The following is a 21593-nucleotide window of genomic DNA, read 5'->3' on the forward strand; positions in this document are numbered from 1 at the left end:
GTTGAAAAAAACAAACGATTTTCCTATTCTAAAATCGATTGTCATTAATTCCTAAAAATTCCTAAAAATCGATTCGTAAGTCTAAAGATCGATTTTTTTTCTTCATTACATTTTCGCCCGGTGAACTTTAATCCCAGTAGTCACGTCATTTAATTCACACACGTAGGCGTGGTTTGAAACAATCAAACAATGAACATGGCGTCGAGGAGTAGCTGCAGCGTTAAACGCTGGTTTTTAAACTGTGCGCTTCTCTGCCCCCGCTGCCCTCGTGAACAAAACAAACATGTCGAAGTGGCCGCCTGAGAAAGCAGCTCAGAAGCTACAACAGAAACCGGTTTACTTCCAGGTACAGGGCAGAGCAGCTTCCCCGGGACTTGCCGTTTGAGCCTGCGTTCCCGTCCGTTCACCCAGACAACCAGCTGCGTTGTAAACGGACCTCGTTCCCGCTCCACACAAGGAGAGTGCGTCGTACTGTAATATAAAATTACGATTCCACCTATTACAGACGTCGCCATTAAAGTACATGATCGTCAGCCTCTGTGTTGTAAGGTTTATGTTTTTCACTCTGTAAGTGTTGTTCTTAAATTTGCATTAAATGCTAAAATCCAAATTCTCAAAAATCAAAAACAGAAAAACACAGAAAACTGCCCTGGATCCATTTGGTAATTCTGCCCCACACAATGTTTCTGAAAGTAATTATATCAGCATACTGCGAGCCCTCATTAGTTGCCAATATTTGCTGTTGAATCTCAATATAATACTAGTAGTCATATGTTGCAAACTACAGTCATAATTCAGGCAACAGCTAAAAAAAAGAAATTTTAATAACACTATCCGATCAAATCCTGATAATCGATTCTTGACATCTGAATCGATACCGATCCCTATGTAACAGTACTTTTGGTAAAATTTTAATTCAACTGCCCCCGTATTGAAGCTTGAACCCTTGAAATCTTGTAGTAGTTTACCCCCACAGAAGATGTAAAGAAGCAGGCTTTGAAAACTGGATAACAGAGAACTACTTTTGTTCCACAAAGTAAAAGATGCACCAATCACCATTTCCTTGGCAGATGGCTCTTTCCATTTCTTAAAAGTCTGATCCGACAACTTTGATTGTGGCCAATTCAGATTTTTCTTTTTCTACGAACAAAAATTAAACTCCATACAGTAACATAACACACCAGGGAAAAACAACAGAGGCTGCTGGTAGTGTGTTCTACTAACTTCATTTCTAAGCTCTTGGCCTTTGTGAGCTTCAGACAAATGCCTTTATATGTTTGGATTAAGTTTATGGTTCTGAATCTTTTGGTGGTTGTTCCTTGACAGGTTATATTTACTTTGCATGGTGCAGAAATGTCCATCTTTGGTTGACCTGCAGTCAGAGGAAACACCTCCACATGGAAGATGTCCATCTAGGTGATGGCATCATCGTGATTGACGACCAATGTACTTAAAGCCTTTACTGAAACTTCAAAGTAGTAGTAGTAGTAGTAGCAGTAGTAGTAGTAGTAGTAGTAATAGTAATAATAATAATAATAATAATAATAATAATAATAATAATAAATGATTTAATTAGAAATAAAAACTGGATTTGAATACTTCGCTGATCACCAATCAAAGATGGCAGCCACAAAATGACTCCAATTACCAGCCAAACTGGTGCATTTCTATCAGCCCTTACACTTTCAAAAAATTGTAAAAAACATCTATTGTTCTGTTCTTGCTGTGCACTAACAACATGCGGGATAAGTAGTCAGAGTATGAAAGACTCTGAAGATGCAGGAGGGTGATGAGATCAATAAGTCTACAACGAGCCATGAATTTCAAATGATTTTCTTTGAACTGAAAATGCCTGTCTTAAAAGAAAAAAAAAAGGGGGGGGGGGACAGAACCAGAGTGTAGCTGTGAAAAGAGCCATTCAGCAAACTATTTATTTACATTCTAATGTTGGATTAATAGTTTTGATGATGCATTTGGTATGTTCTGTGCAATTTAATTGATCAATCTTACAATTCTTTTTTTCTGGAGATATCGACAAGACTGACAAATGGGTCAGCATGCTTACAAAACGGATATTTCTGCATTGCCTCTTATTAGATCTACAAGATTATTCTTTCCTGGAACATTGCAGACGCGTTTTGTTTTTGCTTGTTTTTAAATACAACCCATAGACAAAACTATAGTACTTATTACAACAGTTCCAATGCTCTGAAAATGTATTTAAATTATTAAAAACTCCCCACATGTCACAATTTTGAAAATGCAATGCATATTTTGAATGCAGATTGGCAGGTGGGGCCTGATCTGACCTTTGCTTACCAATCAAACCATATTTTCCTTTTCAAGTGGAGGGTTTCTCCTCCATCAGCTGTTTCGCAGGTAAAGGGTAAATATGATGAAAATAGTGCTCAGCCAGCTGTTTCAGCTCTGCTACTCTGATATCAAGAATGTGAAATATTTCAAAAATTACCATACCATAAATGGATTGTTCTGACTGGCTTATCAAACTAAATCCTGATACTTTTCCATAAACCTGTGACATTTTCAAAAGATACTGCATTGGCATATTTCTGGCTCTGTTACTGTTGGCAGCTTCTCTCTCTTTAATTAATAACCTCATAGAAATTTCTGCTACAGAGATTTTCGGTTATGACATACAGTACAACACCCAGTTGTACTGTTTTCTGGACAGAAAGAAAAATCCATCATTTTCAGCTACAACTACTCAGCTATCAGTCCAAAATTGCAGCTGGATCCCAGATTGCAAAGTGCTAATTCAGTGTTCTGCATCACCCCCGCAGTGATGGAGATAAAACTGTTGAACAATCATTCGATCACTGTAGCTGCTTACTCCTCACAGATGGCTCCCTAAAGGAACAACAGTCAGCGACAGGTTTTGGAGGTCGGAGAGGCGCAGCTGTCTCTGTATGACTGGGTAAACAGTTGTGAGGTCTAATTTGTCCAACACCTCCACAAAAGAGAGGTTGTAACTCTATTGGCAGTTGACCCACTGTACTGCCCTTCGTAAGAACTGCAGCACAAGCCTCTTTTGAAAAGGCTCCACAGAGGAAATGTCCAAGTGAGTGGCCCCCATTGAGCGAAAGGCATGCAGGCTGTGCAGATCCTAGAATACTTGTCCTTTTTTCACAGATCCAGTTTCGCTCTGCTGTTTGTGATGCACCGTAAGGGTGACTTTGCCTTGAGAGAGCAGAAATACAGGGGGATAGACATTTCTGCTCGATTCACATGGAGTACAGTTAAATTAGGCATACCATAATGCAGTTGCTACGACATACTAGAGTCTTTTTCGTTTTCAATTTTAGCCTGTTTAAATATGACAGGGCTGCAGATCTAGAAGCGGTGCAAAAGAGGCATCAAAAATAATAACGAGCTGATACTGGATATCAGACATCATAATGGTTGAAAAAGGCACTGCCTCATTATTATTTAACACTAATAATGTTGATTTTCTCTTTACAGTTCTTTCACTTTCATTTGAAGCATTGAGTTAGGTCTGCCGTTTAATTTACCCATGTTCAGACAAAATATTGTAGTTTTTAACTGATTTGAAGTGTTGAAACCCTACAAATGTTACTGCTAACTCTGAATAATATTTTTTATTTAAATTTTACAAACTAGTGTATACGTTTTACTCTTAAATTGTTCACCAAATCTTCATTAAGCAATACACATAAAAAACAATCAGAAAAATTATATTTAAAAAAAAAAAAGCTCTGATATCAGAATAAGCTTCAGTCATCAGCAGGTTTACATTAGAATCAGATGAGAACTGAAAAAAGTGGATCGGAGCATTTCTAAATAGATTTTTTTTTTTTTTGTTTCAACTTGCAAAAGCAGAAAAATAACTGAAGGCATATGAGAACACAGGAAAATGTCCAAGTATCTTGGCCAGAACTATTTGTAGATACGACTTGCACAATAAATACCAATTTCAGAAAACTCACTGCAAGATGTTTTAATACCAAAAACATTCATTCAGAATATCACAGTTCAGTTGTTAGGTGTATATTTGGAAACTATACCATTGAGTCAGACCCTTTCATGTTTGGAGTCCCTGGTGTTGTTACAATCAAACACTTACAACATGGTGCACTTTCTGTTTTCTTCTCTATTGCAGTTCAGATCTATTCTTAATGATCAATGCCTCCCCTCTACTCCTACCTAGAGCTCAGAATCTTATTCAAGACCGGGAGGCTCCGAAGTTAAAGTGTTTATCACAGAAGAAGGCGAAGTCTGGTTTACAAAAGCTGGAGAGATTGTGACATATCTACAATCTCAACTACACACATGCAGCATAGCTGCTGCATTGTGCATTAAACAGGCACAGACTGGTTGAATAGTGAAGGATATCCAGGAGCGCTGGGGCTGGGCCAACAACCCACAAATTGCTGAAACAATAAACCAAAGGGCAAAAGCACTGAAAGAGCTTGTTTATCTTCTGACAATATCATATTCTTTTAAACTGAAAATCTGTGGCTATATGACATACTGTTTGGGTCAGTAACTTCTATTTAAAACATTTTAAATAACTTAACAATATACAAATTATGTAAAGAAAACAAGCGATTAGAAAAGAAAAAAGAAATCAGTTCAATCCACATTTAAAGCTTTATGAAAGCTTTAATTCAACACGTTCAGACATGAAGATGGACATTTTTGTGATGGCCTCGTTTTTTCATTTTATCGTAGGTAAGATTTTTTATCCCGAAAAATTTCTATCTTTGACCCAATATCATCACCATCTTCCCTCAATTTTCCCTTTACATATCGAGAAAAAAAAAAAAAAAAAAAAAAAAAAAAAGAACAATCCAGTACTGGTTGGGCAATCATGCAAAAATATGAGTTGAACCCACATGAAAAAGAAAATGGCAACAGCAGAAGCAGAGACGAGGAAAAAAAAACATGCAAAGAACATCTTTTTCCCCGCAGGTTATTCAAAGACAAGCTCCCCATCCGGAGGGCTCCACAGTAACCTCCGTGTAATTGGATTGTGTGCTTGAGCTGATTACCAAAATAGAAATGCATCTAGCCAATCCAGGTGATGGGAATCAGAAGTCTGGGAGTCAGCCAGTATCTTTATCAGTTAATACGTCAACAACAAGAATTTAGAGTTCCCAGCAAAGATGAGCTCAAATGAATGGCCTAGATAAGCATGCATTACAGAGACAGTTTCGTTAACAATACCCACACACTTTTAGCTTTTCAGCAAACTAATGCGTCAAACAACTAATACTCCTAAAAACTCGATGATTATGTTACATTTAGGCTCAGATTAAGACTGATTCTTCACTGAATAAGCTTTCTGCACATCTTCCACTGGCAGCAGTAGGACTTAACGCAATGGCACACAGAAGTGTAAAATGTGCAATTTTCTTTCCGGCTAATTAGCACTTAATGTCCAAGATAAAGTGTTGCTATGCGACAAAAAGACAAAGCCTTTACACAGCCCTGCCATAAGGTGTACAGAAAAACAGGCTCAAGTGAAAAAAGTGAATCATCTCTTTTGTACCATTACTGCATCCACACTAAGGTGGACATAAAAAAAACAACAAAAAAACAGTTTGTTCCAGACAACATGTAGAGTTTGCTCCAAGAGATCTGATCAGTTCAGAAGTCTTCATTTCCCCATATAAAACCAACACACAAATCCTTGAGCTGAGAATCGTGTGTTTGATCAACTAATGCTGATTTGAGATCACAATTTAATTGAAATTCTAAGATTTCAAACAAATCTGTTCAAAATTGAATCAAAGTGATTTTCAGTTCTTCGGAAAAGTGTCAGTTTAAATATCTTAAGTACAATTTGTGCAAAGAAAGAAAAACAGTTTGATACAGCATGTAGAGTTCATATTTGACTTTTTTTTTTTTTTTTCTTTTTTCATTTTACAAAGTGTACAAGAAATTGAAATTGTGAAGTCTCCTGAACTGCCCTGTGATGGACTGGCGACCTGTCCAGGGTGAACCCCTCTCTGTCGCCTGTAATGAGCCGGGATATGCTCCAGCAGACACCCATGACCTTGCAAAGGATAAAACGGGAATAGAAGATGGAGGGATGGATGGAAGTCTCCGAACCCTAGACTGAAAGAACGGTGGCTCTGTTTAACACTAGATAAGGAGAACTTCCTTATAAGGTCATGGTCCACAGGAAATGAATGTTCTCACACAATTCAACCAAACATGATACACTTATGACATTTAACTCTGCTACCTAGCTGAGCTCTGACTGTGGTAGAATCCCATCTTTTTGTAGTCTTTCAACTCACGATTGCTGTCTGCAGTCTGAAATCATTTTGGCCTGTTGGAGTTTATTTATGTGCAGAGAAACTTCAGAGGTGCCAAAATTAAAACAAAAATTGCTGGGAATTAGCATCTATTCAATTCAATATTGTTTATATATCGTCTATTACAACAGAAGTTGTCTCTCGGCGCTTTCCAGAGACCCAGAACATGACCCCAATTATTACATAAACATAACAAACACTGGCAGTTAAAAAACTCCCCTAGTGGGAGAAAAACCTTAAGCCAAACAGTGTCAAGGAAAAACTCTCCTTTAGGAGGGAAGAAACCTTGAGCAGAACCTGGATCATAAGAGGGGACCCTCCTGCCGGAGGGGATCTGGGCAGAGCAGGAAAAGAGAGAACAGACAGAGAGAATGAAGAACAGAGAAAGGAGATGGTATGGCATCTAATGGTTACCTTAAAATGTATATTTTTTTATCAATTTTTGAAACAAAGACATAACTGGACCCAATGTTAGGCTGTTTTTTTCCACTTTTTGAAAAGCTTGAGAACTTATGCCTTTATTTTAAGAGGGTGATGATATGGTTTTAATCAAAAATTAACAGACAGACTTGACAGCTACACTAGCAACCCATGTTCATTGAATATTCATTTAAATGTGTTGCCACGCAACACGGATGTTCTGCTTCTTGTTAGCATATTTAGATACTGTGACCTTGAATTAAACTATCAGAAAGGACCTTGTACTCATGGGAAAACAGAAGTACATTGTATTCAAAATCTACGCCGTTGAAAATCTGACCATTTACAATCTACAATGGTAATATAACGCACTCTGCATTGGATGGATGTTCAACTTGTTCAACTTCATTAAACGCTGAATTATAGCATAATATAGGTGGATTTCCAAAACGAAATCCACCTATATCCACCAATTGATATTCAAATCAACAATTATGAAATTGTGACTAGCTACCGCTGCGGGAGGACTAGTGTTTCCACCAGTTTTGGAAATGAGTGGAATTACTGAATTGAATACCTGAAAAGACGCTAGACTTCTATTCAAAACAAAGAAGATCTCGACTTTGAAGATGTACTGAAACATCTTTAGTTTCAACATCGTCAACAGAAGACAAAGACAGCGGATGATCAGATTGTCATTTGGTCTGGTCATACGACTGACAACGCACATCTAGGAATCCCAGAGACATACAAATGCGGAAGGTGTTTCCATTACACCTTTGCGCTACACTGTGCATGTCTGAAAAACAAAAAGTGTAAAAAGGTTTTTGCAACATTTTTTTTTTCGAGATTTTTGTTCTTGTTCATGTCAGACGATTCATGCCCTACTCCTACCTTTGCTGAAAAAGATTACATGTAAAAAAAAAAGTCAGTGTTTTCCTCAAGGTTTTTTCTCATTTTGTCTGTCTATTTAACTTGTAAAATCTATCACGAGTTATCTTAAGCTGATAAATCTACCTTTCCCCGGGATGACGCTGCCCTGTTCTCCAAGAGGACACCTGGTACCTGACTGATGTCCCTTTCAAGGCTGCGCTATCGCGAGTAATTAACATCGTATTAACCCAAATTAGTGATGTTGTTTGTAGTTGTGTTGTTTACTTGAGATGACGGTCCTGCACTTCTAAAACCACATTTTAAAAATATTAAAATGGCATGGTAAATAAGTTAAAAAAATTTGACGGTAATGTCAATGGATTTAAAGGCAGTAAAAAGTTTGCTCTCAGGGTTTAAGTGGTAGATAGACGAAGGATGCTCAGGGATTTGTAAATCAAATAAGCTTCGGATGTCTTCCCCATCTGAAGTCAAATTTTTAATCATGAGTAAAAAGGTACATCAAGAGCACTTACTGTCATTTGTTTATCAAAACCCATTCCACAAGAAAACACAATTTAAAGGTTTTAATCCTGTAAAATTATCTGCAGAGAATGGGGCATAAAAAAGGAAAAACAGCCCCTAGGCCATAATAATTCTGCTAAGCTTAGAAAGTGGTGACCAGTCGAAATTGCTAATTGAATTCAGCCATGAGTATAAACAAATAATTCAATCGTGGTTAATATGGAAAGAACACGCATACACAAACCATGCTCCAATCTTAAGAAGCAGCTCCCATCTGAAAATAAGACAAGGTGCCACAATGATTTTTCCTGTGTTGAAAGACATCGAGCAGAAACAAGAACAGCTCCATTAGCATGCTGAGCCATTCCACTCGATCATGATTTCTGAATTACAAAAGCCACTGCCTAAGATTCTCAGCACACTTATAATTATCTCTGCTCTTGCCAGTCTATAATTGAGGTACTTGGTTTCCATGCAAGTTGATGTAGAAACAACTAAAGTACCCAATGCAGCACATCTATTTGCACTTTTAGAGAGTTTAAAAGAGCCTCACTAAACTTGTACGCTTAATGTCAGAGGAGAGCTAACTGTTGATGCATAAAAAACCAGAATCATTGCATCACTTCATTTATATTCCTCTGCCATGGGTTCTGAAAATGCTCTTGATGAAGCTCTTTAAAATTTGTGTCATCTGCAAAATAATTAAATGTTAAGTATTAAACTTGTTTTGAATATGAATAAGTGATTTGATGGCTAAAAAAAAAAAAAAAAAAGAAGCTGGCTCGAGACTCAGAACAGTCTGATCTCTGTAAGGGAGAGGGCTCCACTTCAGGTGTCGAACTGTGGTTACTACACAATTTCACAGAATCTTTCCAATTTATCACTTGTGCTGGAAATTCGTACACACTTTTAAAAGAGATATTATCAAACAAACTTCAGCCAACATATGCATCAGACCGAAATGAAGACGACCCACACGGAAAAATAAACCAACTTTGGCCCTAGAAAGCATGCTTTGCCTGCCCACTTCGAAAAAAGCTTAAAATTTTCCCTTGTGGAGCATCTCTCCATCATACATTTAGAAACAGGTTTGACCGATGGGAAAGTGAAGGCGTCTTTACACCTGGACACAGAGAACTACATAACTAAATTAACAGTCAAGGGCTACTTTAATGCATGGGGCTCATTTAATAAGCAAAACAACAGATCAGGTGATTTCTAAACAGACCCAGTGATGATGTTAATTAGGATGCAAGATAAATTATCAATCCATATGAGAGGAAGATGACACTGTAAACAAAATAAATGGATTCAATAATTAATGGAAATGGTGACATTGATCGTAAAATGGTGGGTAGCGCCTTCTAAAATAGTTCCCGTCATCTGCAGCCCCTTCCTGGCAGGACCCCAGCATGGCCCCATGTCTGCCTGACTGGAAATAAGTGCTGAACAGTACAATACCACAGCCAAAGCGCAAGTTTTGTAATTTTCCTGGGTTGCGGCGGATGACAATGACAGTATTGCTGTTTATAAATCATGTTCAGCAAAGATTTCGAGATGAGAAAAGATGAGGACGGGAATTTAACACAGCCAGATGTATCTCATATGACAAGTTTTGATCTTGGTGAAGCTGCATTAAAATATGAAGCAGCTGCTAATAGCGCTAAAACTAAAAACAAAAACACGGAGTGTAGATGTTCCCATTCAGCAGACATTTAAAAACTGCAGACATTTTTTTTTTTTTTTTAACCAAAAAAATAAATAAAAAAACTACAATAATGGAATTGGTGATCATTTTATAAAGTCTTTGTTGAGGATCTCTCTATTCTTTTTTATGATTGACATAAGTCAGTGCTTTTATTATACATTTGACTAACAATACAAATAACCATCTCATCCTCATGCACGTTGTTGAATAGATATATTATTTTGTTACGCAGAAATACTTGCATATGATTTTTTTATTTGCAGATAAACCCTTTCTTTAGATTTATTTTTGTTAGGAAGGTTATTTTGGTAATTCAGGGTTCATTATTTTATAAATATATTCTTTATATTCTGATGTAAATCAGGGACTATAATTACACTAGTCAGTTTATCTGTAGTGATTAGTATGTTTTAGGGTGCTTTCACACAGTATGTTTTAGGGTGCTTTCACACCTGTCCCGTTTGGAGCAGTTGTTCCGGAACAGGGAACGTTCTGGAACGTTCCTAAAGGTCGGAACGTTTGGTATATGTGAACACATCAATCGCGCTCTGAAACGGCACAAAACCAGCGAGATTCCATTCGAGACGTGAAGCGGTTCATTTTTTTTTATTTGTAGTGAGAACATAATCAACACAGCAACCGATACAACTCCATTGTATATGTGCGACCGCGGCGCCTTCTCTCCTATTGGACGTGCCGAGATGTCGTCCCAGCGCGGCACGGTGAAATTAAAAAATGTTCAATTCGGGCAGGGTTTGCGGGCGCCCTCTCCCCCGCCGCTAAGCTCCGCTCTGCGCCGGTAGCACATAAATGAACGGGTAAAGCCTGAATTATGGTTCCGCGTTAAATCGACGCAGAGCCTACGCCGTATCCTACGCCGTAGGCTCTGCGTTGGTGTAACACAGAACCATAAATCAGCCTAAAGCCGGCGGCTGCGTCCTGCGCTGCGCTGAAAGGGGCGTGTTGTTTATCCCGGGGTGCGGAAGAGGAAACTCCTTCCGCGTTCATTTGACCAATCAGAGAGCAGCTGGTTCGCGCATGGCATTTGTTATCAGCTTTGAAACGGTACAGACGTTTGCCTTGTGAACACAAACCCCACAAACGAGAAACGAAACAACTGTATCGATTTAGCCTCTGAATCGAAACAAACAAACGGGCCACAGGTGTGAAAGCAGCCTTAGATTGGGCGGAGTGATACACCACAGTACGGCACTAGGTGCTGTGTTGATGTTCTAAAATCCTACACTGTTGAGTGGACATTAAAGTACATTTGAACTCAGCAGAAGTTGTCCCCGTGTTTATCCTACTCACGACCCGAAAAAGGTTTAATTTAATAAGTTAAGGCTTAACTCTACACCAGCCTTACATAAGTAAAAGTTCAGAGCTCAAAACCCCCCCAAGAGTTCAGTGATCGGGACCTCAAAACGGTACTAGTTTCTTCTGAGCGTAGTCAGATTTTGGTCCGCGGGTCGAGGCGCGGTCGGCACGCGCGGTCGGATGCGCGTTACTAGTCAACACAATAGATTCATATTAATAACCCAATATCGCGATACAGTTTGTCACCTCCACGACACATATCGTGACGTTTTTGTATCGCGAAATTTCGTGGCACAATATATTGTTACACCCCTACATATTGGTGCATTTGATTTACTGAATTCATATGCTCAATGTTTGGATTACGAGCATCTTTATCCCCTTTTTCCTCCCATACAGCAACTGACCAAAGGCCTTCAAGTTTGAGTCATGTAAAGTGTAACATACTGATTGCACACAAATTTGCAACGTGGAAGTAATGTGCGTTTTTGTTTCAAATGAACCATGCCAGGGTCATAGAAAAGTTGTTTACCGTTTATGAAGTATTGTGGTGCCTTACACAGAACAAATTATGATTTAATAAGCCAGTACTGTTTGTTCTTATATTTTAGGCAGTGCTACTGAAATGGTTGTTTACATCACAGCAGCTTAGATTTTTTTTTTTGTTCTCATGGGTGCGCAAACATGAAACAATAAGCTTAAAAAAAATTCTACCACACCATTTACAATCCTGCGTAGAATAATTATACAGCAAATGGTCAGCAGAAGGGGATGGTTAAATAAATGTTTACAAAACCTGCACCATATATGAAAGTGTAATGTAAATAATGGGTCAGTAATATAAACAGTTCTGTTCATTTCTCAATTTAATTTAATCTACGCCTAAGCAACCCTGGAAAACAAATCTCAAAGACCTATAAATGGAAATAAGCGACCTCCAGAAGAGCTATACATCGATTCTAATGCCAAACAACATATTCCCTTCAAAAACAAATGTTTAGCGTCCGTGTAACTAAAATTTTCAAGTATTTCCCGATTTGCTTAAACCAGGGTCCCCTGTAAAGGGGGCACATGTCATTTAAAGGGAAAGTTTGGTTTTTTACAACCTGGACCTTATTTCTGGCATTTTTTATGGTCGTATACTCACCCAGGCAAGTTTGGTGTCATTTGGAGTCCTTCGGAAGATATTAGGGGTTTTTTTGCGAGCCGCTTCTCCATATAACGGTAGCGGACGGGGCACAGCGGGACACAGACGATGCAGCGTCTAAATAACACATGATTGCCGCGAAACTCTTCATTTCTTTTATGAATCACTAGATCTGCTTCCAGGACCTTTTTTCTACATCCGGGGCTTTGTGTGTAACAAATAAATCAGTTTGTAAACAAGACCTCTGAACTCATGACGTCATCTCTGTGCGCGCATCGCAGACACAGCTCTGTGTACAGCTGGAGTTCGCTACTGTTAGTTTACTTTTAGTTATTTGAAACATGTCTGAATATTTGTCAAATTCTGAGGTTGTGGACGACGACTTTGAATATGATGGACGTCCTTACTGTTTTGAGCCAGAGTATACGGCTGAAGAGCTCACTGAACGGAGGACAGAGTGCGTGCACAGAGATGACGTCATGAGTTCAGAGGTCTTGTTTATAAACTGATTTATTTGTTACACACAAAGCCCCAGATGTAGACAACAGGTCCTGGAAGCAGATCTAGTGATTCATAAAAGAAATGAAGAGTTTCGCGGCAATCATGTGTTATTTAGACGCTGCATCGTCTGTATCCCGCTGTGCCCCGTTCACTACAGTTATATGGAGAAGCGGCTCGCAAAAAATCCCCTAATATCTTCCGAAGGACTCCAAATGACACCAAACTTGCCTGGGTGAGTATACGACCATAAAAAAATGCCAGAAATAAGGTCCAGGTTGTAAAAAACCGAACTTTCCCTTTAAGAGCTGAAGCCTGAGAATAGGCTGGTATGTAAAGGGTTAACTTATTATCTCATCTTGACAATCTCTCATTTTGCTGTCAATTTATTGTTTATGCATTACCACGAGGAAAAACATTTGATTAACAACTTGAGCCCTAAAACTTGTTACAAAAGATTTAAAAGAAATTGTCAAATTGATTAGTTTATTTCTTTGTGAATTTGGAATTTTGCCAACCGATTTTACCGGACAACAGTCCTGTTAGTTATGGATGGCTCAGTTTTACTCAATAAGTCAGAATTTTTCAGAACTGCAGCAAACAGCGACATCACAGACCCAGGTCACAGCAGAATTATCCAGTTTAGCTACCTATATTGCAGAAACAGAACCCGCTTAAACCAGACACTTTAAACAGAGCTTTAAAGTCATGTCTGAACATTGCGTTCTTGTACTGTATCCATGAAGTATTTTGACCAAAACCTCAGGAAATTGCATCAGCATTGGAAAAACAGGTATATCACTTTAAGTGGTCATTTTTCCCTTCTTATTTCTTTTTTAGAGGATGTTCTACTATCAAATATAGCTTAACAGAAAGTTTGCTTGTAAGAATTAACTCATTTTAAGGTTCTAAACATGAATGTACAAATTCTGTTTAACACCACTTGATTTCTCAGCCTTCGGGTCACGTATCAAGAATCTGTAACAGTACAAACGCTTCATTACCAGAACAATATGTTAAGTCTATTTAATTTAAATAGTCCTAATAACACAAATAAAATTGTGCTAACTCACTTTAACATGATGGGATATGATCATTTCGGTTGAACTGGCTTTTCAGCACTTCACTGGCCGTTTTTCCTGGGATAGTCTCAAACTCAATTCACTGACATGTTAAAAATAAATATGGAGCTCGACTCAGTTTACAAGGAAGTTTGATCTTATCAGACAAGAGAAATCGGCAGGGGGTCAGAGCCCGGCTGTGTTAAGTAAAACAGGCGGGCTCAAACTCTTCCTCGTTTCAGAATTATGAGCGTGACCGTCATGCCTGACTGCCTTCAGTTAGCGCTACTTTAGTTAGACTCCAAGACTATTAACTGCAAATGTGCTGATGGATCCTCCAGAGACCAGAGGCAACTGGTTTCTGTCTTGACCGGCACACATTATTGTTGGGTACAGCCAGTTCTATACTGGTCACATTTTACACACAAACTGCAGGAGTCCCGCTGTGACACAAACTGAAACACTACTGATAAAAATGCACCAAAGACATCACATTCAATTTTCTTCAAAACCATCTAAGCCATAACTTAGACGGTTTTGGTAATTTGTTTTCAAATTCCCAATGGAGAACTGTTAAGAGGTGTTTCAAGATGCCACTTTACAGTTAAAGCTATTGCTTTTCTTTTTCCTTTAACTCTAAATCCAGGTCTATGAGGGACATTAAAATTGAGCTTGTATACTAATTAAAGAAAAGCAGTCAGAAATATTTGTATATGGGCCGCTGGTTGGCACAGTGGTTTAAGCAAGCTGCATGTCGACCCCATTCTCTCTCTCTACCCCCTTCCTGTCTACAACTTGAATAAAAGGCCACTAGAGCCACACAAAAAAAAAAAAAAAAAAAAAAAAAAAACGTAAAAAAAAATATATATTTATATATGTCATGCCCATACTTGCAACACATCTGAATAAAAACTGTTTTTCATATGGCTGTGGGGAATATTTCTCTCCATCAGTTAATTGTTAATGCAGACCAGTTTTCATCTCCATCTAGAATTTAAAGTAGTTCAATAAATGAGCCGGGTAAAATAAGCGCATTTTATCATCCTCACCACTGACTCACAAACAGGAACAAAGAGCTGTGAAAGGACTGTTGAAAAGGAGCAGTCAGTCCCTTGATAAACACTGCTGTGAGGTTGTACGCACAAAACAGACAAAGATAAAGTCAATTTTTTTTTTCCCCCAGTCTTTTGTGAACTGTTTATTACATGCATTCCTGCACAGGCAGCTTGCCAGGCAGGATTCCAACAAATTCTTCCAGAAAAACCAAAATACCCACCAGTGCACAGTGCACTCAGCCAGGCAAATGGCGTCTACATAGAAAAGCTAAGGCAATTTCAGTGTAAACCTTGTTAAATCATTATGAAATTTTCTATGAATAGACTGCCCATCAGAAATCTAAAATAAAGTCACAAAAGAACCACAAACAGCAGTGGGGTAATTGCTACTGCAGAGGCAGACATGGAGAAGAAAACAGACTGCTGCTCGCTGGCTAATGCACAGCTCTACTGTTTGAAGCCTGGACTGCAGAGATGTTGCCATGTGAATGTCTGCCTGGCGAAAATGCGTGGACAACCATTAACACAGAAATGCCTGCCTCCCTCCCAGCAGCTGCATAACAGAGGCCAGATCAACAAGCAGGGCTTTAACGGACATCATCACTCTGACACGGCAGCTTTCCATAATCAATCCAACAGTGATTTGTTCCTCAGAGGCACAAGTGTCACATCTAAAATATGACAACTACCAGGACTAAGCAATAATTTAAACTGTTTACCAGTGACCAGAATATTAACTTTGACAGCACAGTAAGTTGAAGCTGATTTTTTTAAATATTTCAGCCCTTTACTCAAGCCATTTTATTTTTTTTAATGAAATATTGGACATAAAAGTTTTAAAATGTAGTAGGCAGTAAAGGCTGCTGACATTAAGTGCTGACATGTGTACACACTCAATCACTGCTGGCATTTGAAACGCTAGAAAATGTAAGTCAGAGCAGAGGACAGCAAGCTGCAATTTAGTGATGATAAAATGGCCTTTCCCAGTTATACTCAGTATGGACTAATGTGAAATCGGACACCGACTACACAGAGGTCATTTAGCACTGCTTTATCAATGTATGCTTCAACATAGCAAGCCTTTGCTAAAAACGTAGCGCTGAGCTGTGCAGATTCAACTTAAGCTACATTTACACCACACAATCTAAGATAAGCAAGTCACCGAGCTCAATGGAAAAACTCAGAGGACAATCAATGAGAGGTTCCTGTTCAATCTTTGTCATTATTACTCAGAGGTTCAACAAAAATGCTAGGCGAGACACAGCTAAGTCATCTCAAAAGGCAGAAAGATACGTAGCATGCTAAATATCTCGACACTAATAATAGAATTTAAAAAAAACATGATTATAACTTATATGGGGCAAGTTTACCTCAGTGATAGGTTCTGAAAGTAAGTTTTGATTAATTTCTTATCATGTGTGAACAACTCAAAGACTTCTGGAGCTGTCAGGAGAATGCCCTTTTGAGCTACAGCCAATAAAACAGCAAGGTATCAGTTAAGGTCAGATGAAGTAGAAAAACCTGAAGGGAAAATCTTGCACGCAAGTTTATATTTACAAGGACACTTATTTAGTACGAACCATCAGGAGCATAGACGATGTCTGCTACCTGCGTGTGCTAAGGGAGAGCAGGGTTGTTTATCAGGCAATGAAGTGCTTGAAGCTGAAAGTCAGACCTCATCCGGCAACAAAACTTCTATTTTCTGATTGGCTGACAGATTGATAACTCCAGACAGCCGTTCTGAGCTGTATGAGCACTCAGTGGCATAGTCTGCCTTTGACTCTGTTGTAAAATAGGCTGTTGGGATTTCTGTGCGGTGAAGTTGGTAATTTCTTGGCGTGAGAAATGCCGTGTGTGGCGTGTGAGCTTGTTGAAATGCGTGTGTCTCCCTGGTGTTGCATGTAAGATGCCTGCAAAGTCTTCCTTTTCTGCTACTGTGATGTCATCATGCCGTGACTGTTATAAATCCTGCTTCTGCGGTCTCGCCACTTCCTGAAGAGGGAGTCCCAGGCCAATCAGTAGCTCGGCTAACCCTGGTTTGCGTATACATGCCGGAATAGCTCGAATTAGAACTGTATTATCTGACTGGCACTAATAGTTTGATTTCAATAGCTCCAGTTGGTTTTGACTACAACCCGACTAAGGTGTATACACGGCTTTTAAAACTTTGATATCAATCGGAATAAGGCAATAATTCGACTTTGTTACCGCACGTGAATGTACTGTCAGATCATGTAGCGAGTGACTCTCTGTCGGCAATGAGTCACTAAATCTGAACAGCAAAATGACCTCAACACTCCCGATTAAAAACCAAACAAAGTTGTGTCAATTGAGCAGCCAGCAATCTGCTAAATCTCAAAGGGTAAAAGCAGCCAAACTACATCTTTGTATTGTTTAAATAAAGGCAAAAAAAGAGACAGAATGCTGCAGAACTTTAAGAAATGACAATAAAGAGCAAGAACACAACTAAGAGTTTGGACCCAGAACACAAACAGCTAATGGCAGTCACTCCTTACCATTGTCCATTTTCAAATTACCAACTCTTCTTTAGCACAAGGCTGCGTCATTTCCTGTGTCATTTCTGACATCGTCCAATGATAAAACATGGATATATAAACCAGAAAGAGTACCTCAGTGACCAAGTCACTGTCAAAACATATAGCGTGTGAGCCCCTCTTGCAGGTTAGTCACGTAGTGTGAACAACACAATGACATCAAGACAGCAAGCCACTTAAGACCGGAAATATACTTGCTGTTCAGGTCGCGTACGCGTTGGCATCATGGCCGCCACGCGTACCCTGCGTTCATTTGACAAACCGGAAATGCGTTGCTACCAAGCAAACTAATCACAGCCCTCTGGGTGTGCATTGGGTCTGCGTCGCCTCGACACGTAGTTACATTTTTTGGGAGGTGCACGTCAGGCTACGATGTAGGCTACGGAGAGCCTCCTGTGTAGCCGCGTACCCTACGGCTTAGGCTCTGCGTTGATTTAACGCGGAACCATAAATCAGCCTTTAGTCTGAAGCCACCCGAACACACTTGCCAAATGGGCTCAATAACATCTAAACTCAGATGTGTATCAGTGGTACATCAACTTCAAACCCCCAATTTGCCGCTTTACTTAGCATTACACCTACAAACAAAGCATGGTAAGAATAGCTGTAAGAGTGACTTTTTGGCTACATAATTATAAACAGGGCCAATGAGGATCAAGTACAAAATGTTGGACAAACAGTGGGTGCTGGGATAAAATGACCTATCTGAATTACCAAGAAGAAACATCACTCAAATGCTGAACACCACACTTGTACACAAGACATCAAAAAAAAAAAAAAAAAAAAAAAAAAAGATTATCAAGAAGTGACTCAGAGACTAGCAATAGTTTTATAGAAGGCCTCTGGGCCAAATTGCAGCACATGGAGCAATTAAATAGAGAGGACAGAGGATGCCAACAGCAGCAACCTGGAGGAGAATCAGCTGCTGAGATACACAGAATATATATCCAATCTAACAGAATTAGTTTTTTTTACTCGTTAAACAGTTTTCTATCATTTTTTGGCAGCCCAAACCGTCTCACAGAGACTATTTGGAACACCTGGAGCTACACTTTCTTAAACAACCATTGCTGCAAAACATTTAAGAAATATCTTTAACACATCCTTGCACTAAGAACAACACAAAGTGTTAGCTAAAATATCTTTTCCTGATTTGTTCTTTTCAATTCAATTTTATTTATATAGCGTCTAATACAACAGATGTTGTCTCTAGACGCTTTCCAGAGATCCAGAACATGAACATAAATATAAATATAATCTTCCACTATTACCACTAAGTAACCCATAACGGTAACTATGCAAACACCGCGAAAACTGCAAGTCATCTATGCTTGTGCTTAAATGCACTGTGACCCAGAAAACATAAAGAGCACAGGTTTGTTTGCTTTACCCTCAGACTGTCACTAAAACAAACAAACACTTTTCCCTCAGTTGTTCATCTACCTCTCCAAATTTAAAGCTATGTTAGCTTTTCTTTTCTTCAATATCCTTAATGTTCTTTTGTGGTGCCTGTCAAGCTAAAATACAAAACAAACGCATAACCTTTGAGACGCCTAAATCTTCTTATGTCAACAGCCAATTTTTTTTGAGCTGATTATGTTGCAGTACAACGGCAACCAAAACTATTCATTCGAAGTGCAGACAGTGGCCCATATGGTACTGCTGAGAAGGGGCATGTTAAGTCTGACATATTCACATTGGGGCATTCCATTATTTCACTTTACAACTAATAACACTAAAGCTGAATGTATGCTTCTCTACGTTGTTTCTCTGCTCCTGTAATGGATTCCTACTGTGCGGGAGCTTATTTATAGTTCAACTGAGTATTTTAACTGTCACGATACTGCTACTAAATACATGCATCATACCTTTTCAAGCCAAAATGTGCATTTATGACACTTCCTAGGCAGAAGGCTCACCTTTGTTACACAGCTAGGTGCGGTCTGAACACACTATACACGTTGACTTCCTTCTGATAGATTACACATCACAATGTAGAACATACAAAAGAAAGCCAGCAGCTCAGTTACAACTGTTGTTGTCTGTTACCCTGAAAATAGATGCCACTACATCCCAACACAAAAGGCACAAATCTGCCCTAAGCTGCTGTATGAAACATAACAGGCATTATGATGTGACCTCCCCCCCAAAACCGGTCAGGACAGTCTAAACCGCTCATGTTAAAGACACATAATGACTTCTGTAGCTGTTCAGACAAATGCCCCCGATGCAAATGTGTAATCATGGGCAACAAACGTCATGGCGATGGCACTGAAGCCAAAAGAAAACAACAAACTCTCTGCAGCCACACAGTGAGATAAAGCCAGAACTGATTTTTTTTCCCCCATGTGTTCCTTAATTTGCTTGTAGGTGTTCACCACTCTGGACTGGTATATCAGGTCATGACGAACATTTCTTCTCCAAATAAAAGATTCTATTCCCATTACTAGGGATGTCCCGATCCGATCACGTAATCGGCAATCGGTGCAGATCACGTTCTTTCAGACTTGATCGAAATCGGACGTCCCGATCAGCGATTGGACATACATTGTATTCTCATTATTTTGATCAGCGGATCAAACAAACGATGGAAGAAACGCTAAACAACTGGTGCATCAACACACAATGGGTCCACGTAATGTTGCGCGACAACGCTGCTAATATGAGGAAAGCTATGGAGGAGGTGGGGGTGCTGGGTGTGGGCTGTGTCACATAAAGTGAGCTCAATAAAGTTGTTTGTGGTGATCTGTGCATGCGCACAGCAGCGTTACAGCAGAGGTAAATAAATAAAAGTTATGTTACGGTGACTGAAACCCTAACGAAGCTGCCATCTGTGTCATCATCCTCAGTAGGGCTGCGACGATTTCGATAATCGATAATCAAAATTGTCGACTATGAATTCCAATGTCGACAATTGTCGCCAGACGTGCTTTCAGGTACCTTATTTTCCGCACTATAAAAAGTGCACTTAAAATCCTTAATTTTTCTCAAAAAACATCAGCACGCCCTATAATCTGGTGCGCCTTATGTATGAATTCTGTTGTGCTTAATGACCGCAAACCAATTTTATGGTACACTTTGCTCAAAAATCTGTCAATTTTTTAGTCTGTCAAGTCAGTCCTTGGTTGAATACGGGTTGCAACGTCAGACAACCTTTGATGACTAATGTTGGAGCCAAATACATGTTTTATTTTTATTTTCTTTATTTACTTATGTGAAATAGAATGGCCATGTTATGATGTCAGGTCAAATTAGAATTGTTGCCATGGTAGCTGATTTATACCTGGCAGTGATGAAAGCGAGGTGTGGGCAATGAGCAAAAGGCAAAAGTTTGACTGCATCGTGGCGTAGTGTTTTGTGAAGTATTATAGATATTTTTGGACTTTATATGCAAGTAAATGGATTGGCATATCCCAAAAAACTATAACTCTGTCCATTTAATTTTGTGGACACCTACGCGTCAAACTTGAAAGATACGCTTGTTGCCCATCGCTACAGGTATAGGCTCTACAACTAATTACGTAGTGCTGGCAAGCAACCATCATCCAACATCTAGTCAACGTTACCTTACTATAATTAGATGTCATGCCAACGTTAGGTTTTTAGAGTAAACACAATTTTCGAATCTGTATCATAATCCAACCTCACACTAACTTCAGGCGTCCGCTTTCGCTGGCAACGATAAACCAATCAGAATACAGGACGCAGTACGACGCTTACCTCCGTCACTTTTTATTTGTGGATTCGTGGAAGACGAATAATTTAAAATGCAAGTGTATTTTCTGTAATAGTTACAACTGATATTCTGAGTTATTGTGAATGAGTTGAATTAAGATATGTTGAGATATGTTTTATCATGTGCTTTATAACCTGGTGCGCTTTATGTATGACAACAGACCCGTTCATTGATATTGCGCCTTATAATACGGTGTGCCTAATGGTCCGCAAAATTTGGTTTTATGTTTTGGTTCATAAATATAATTTAAACATGTATTTTTTCCTACAACTGTTCAGTCTGATCGATGAAATATTTAACACAAAAAACAACATTCAACAGGTTGAATGTTCAAATAATTATGTAACAAAACAATGCCATCTTAAAAGTGCAAATATATAGGGGAAAAAAGCTGCTAAA

General features: G+C 39.0%; 1 protein-coding gene across 1 annotated transcript in view; it reads right to left on the reverse strand.

Moving 5' to 3' along the window:
* LOC133459475 (zinc finger protein 609-like) overlaps nt 1-21593 on the reverse strand; it is a 110248-nt gene that overhangs the window by 71051 nt on the left and 17604 nt on the right. The window lies entirely within an intron of this gene.

Source organism: Cololabis saira, chromosome 2 (assembly GCF_033807715.1).
Source record: "Cololabis saira isolate AMF1-May2022 chromosome 2, fColSai1.1, whole genome shotgun sequence".
Classification (NCBI taxonomy): domain Eukaryota; kingdom Metazoa; phylum Chordata; class Actinopteri; order Beloniformes; family Belonidae; genus Cololabis; species Cololabis saira.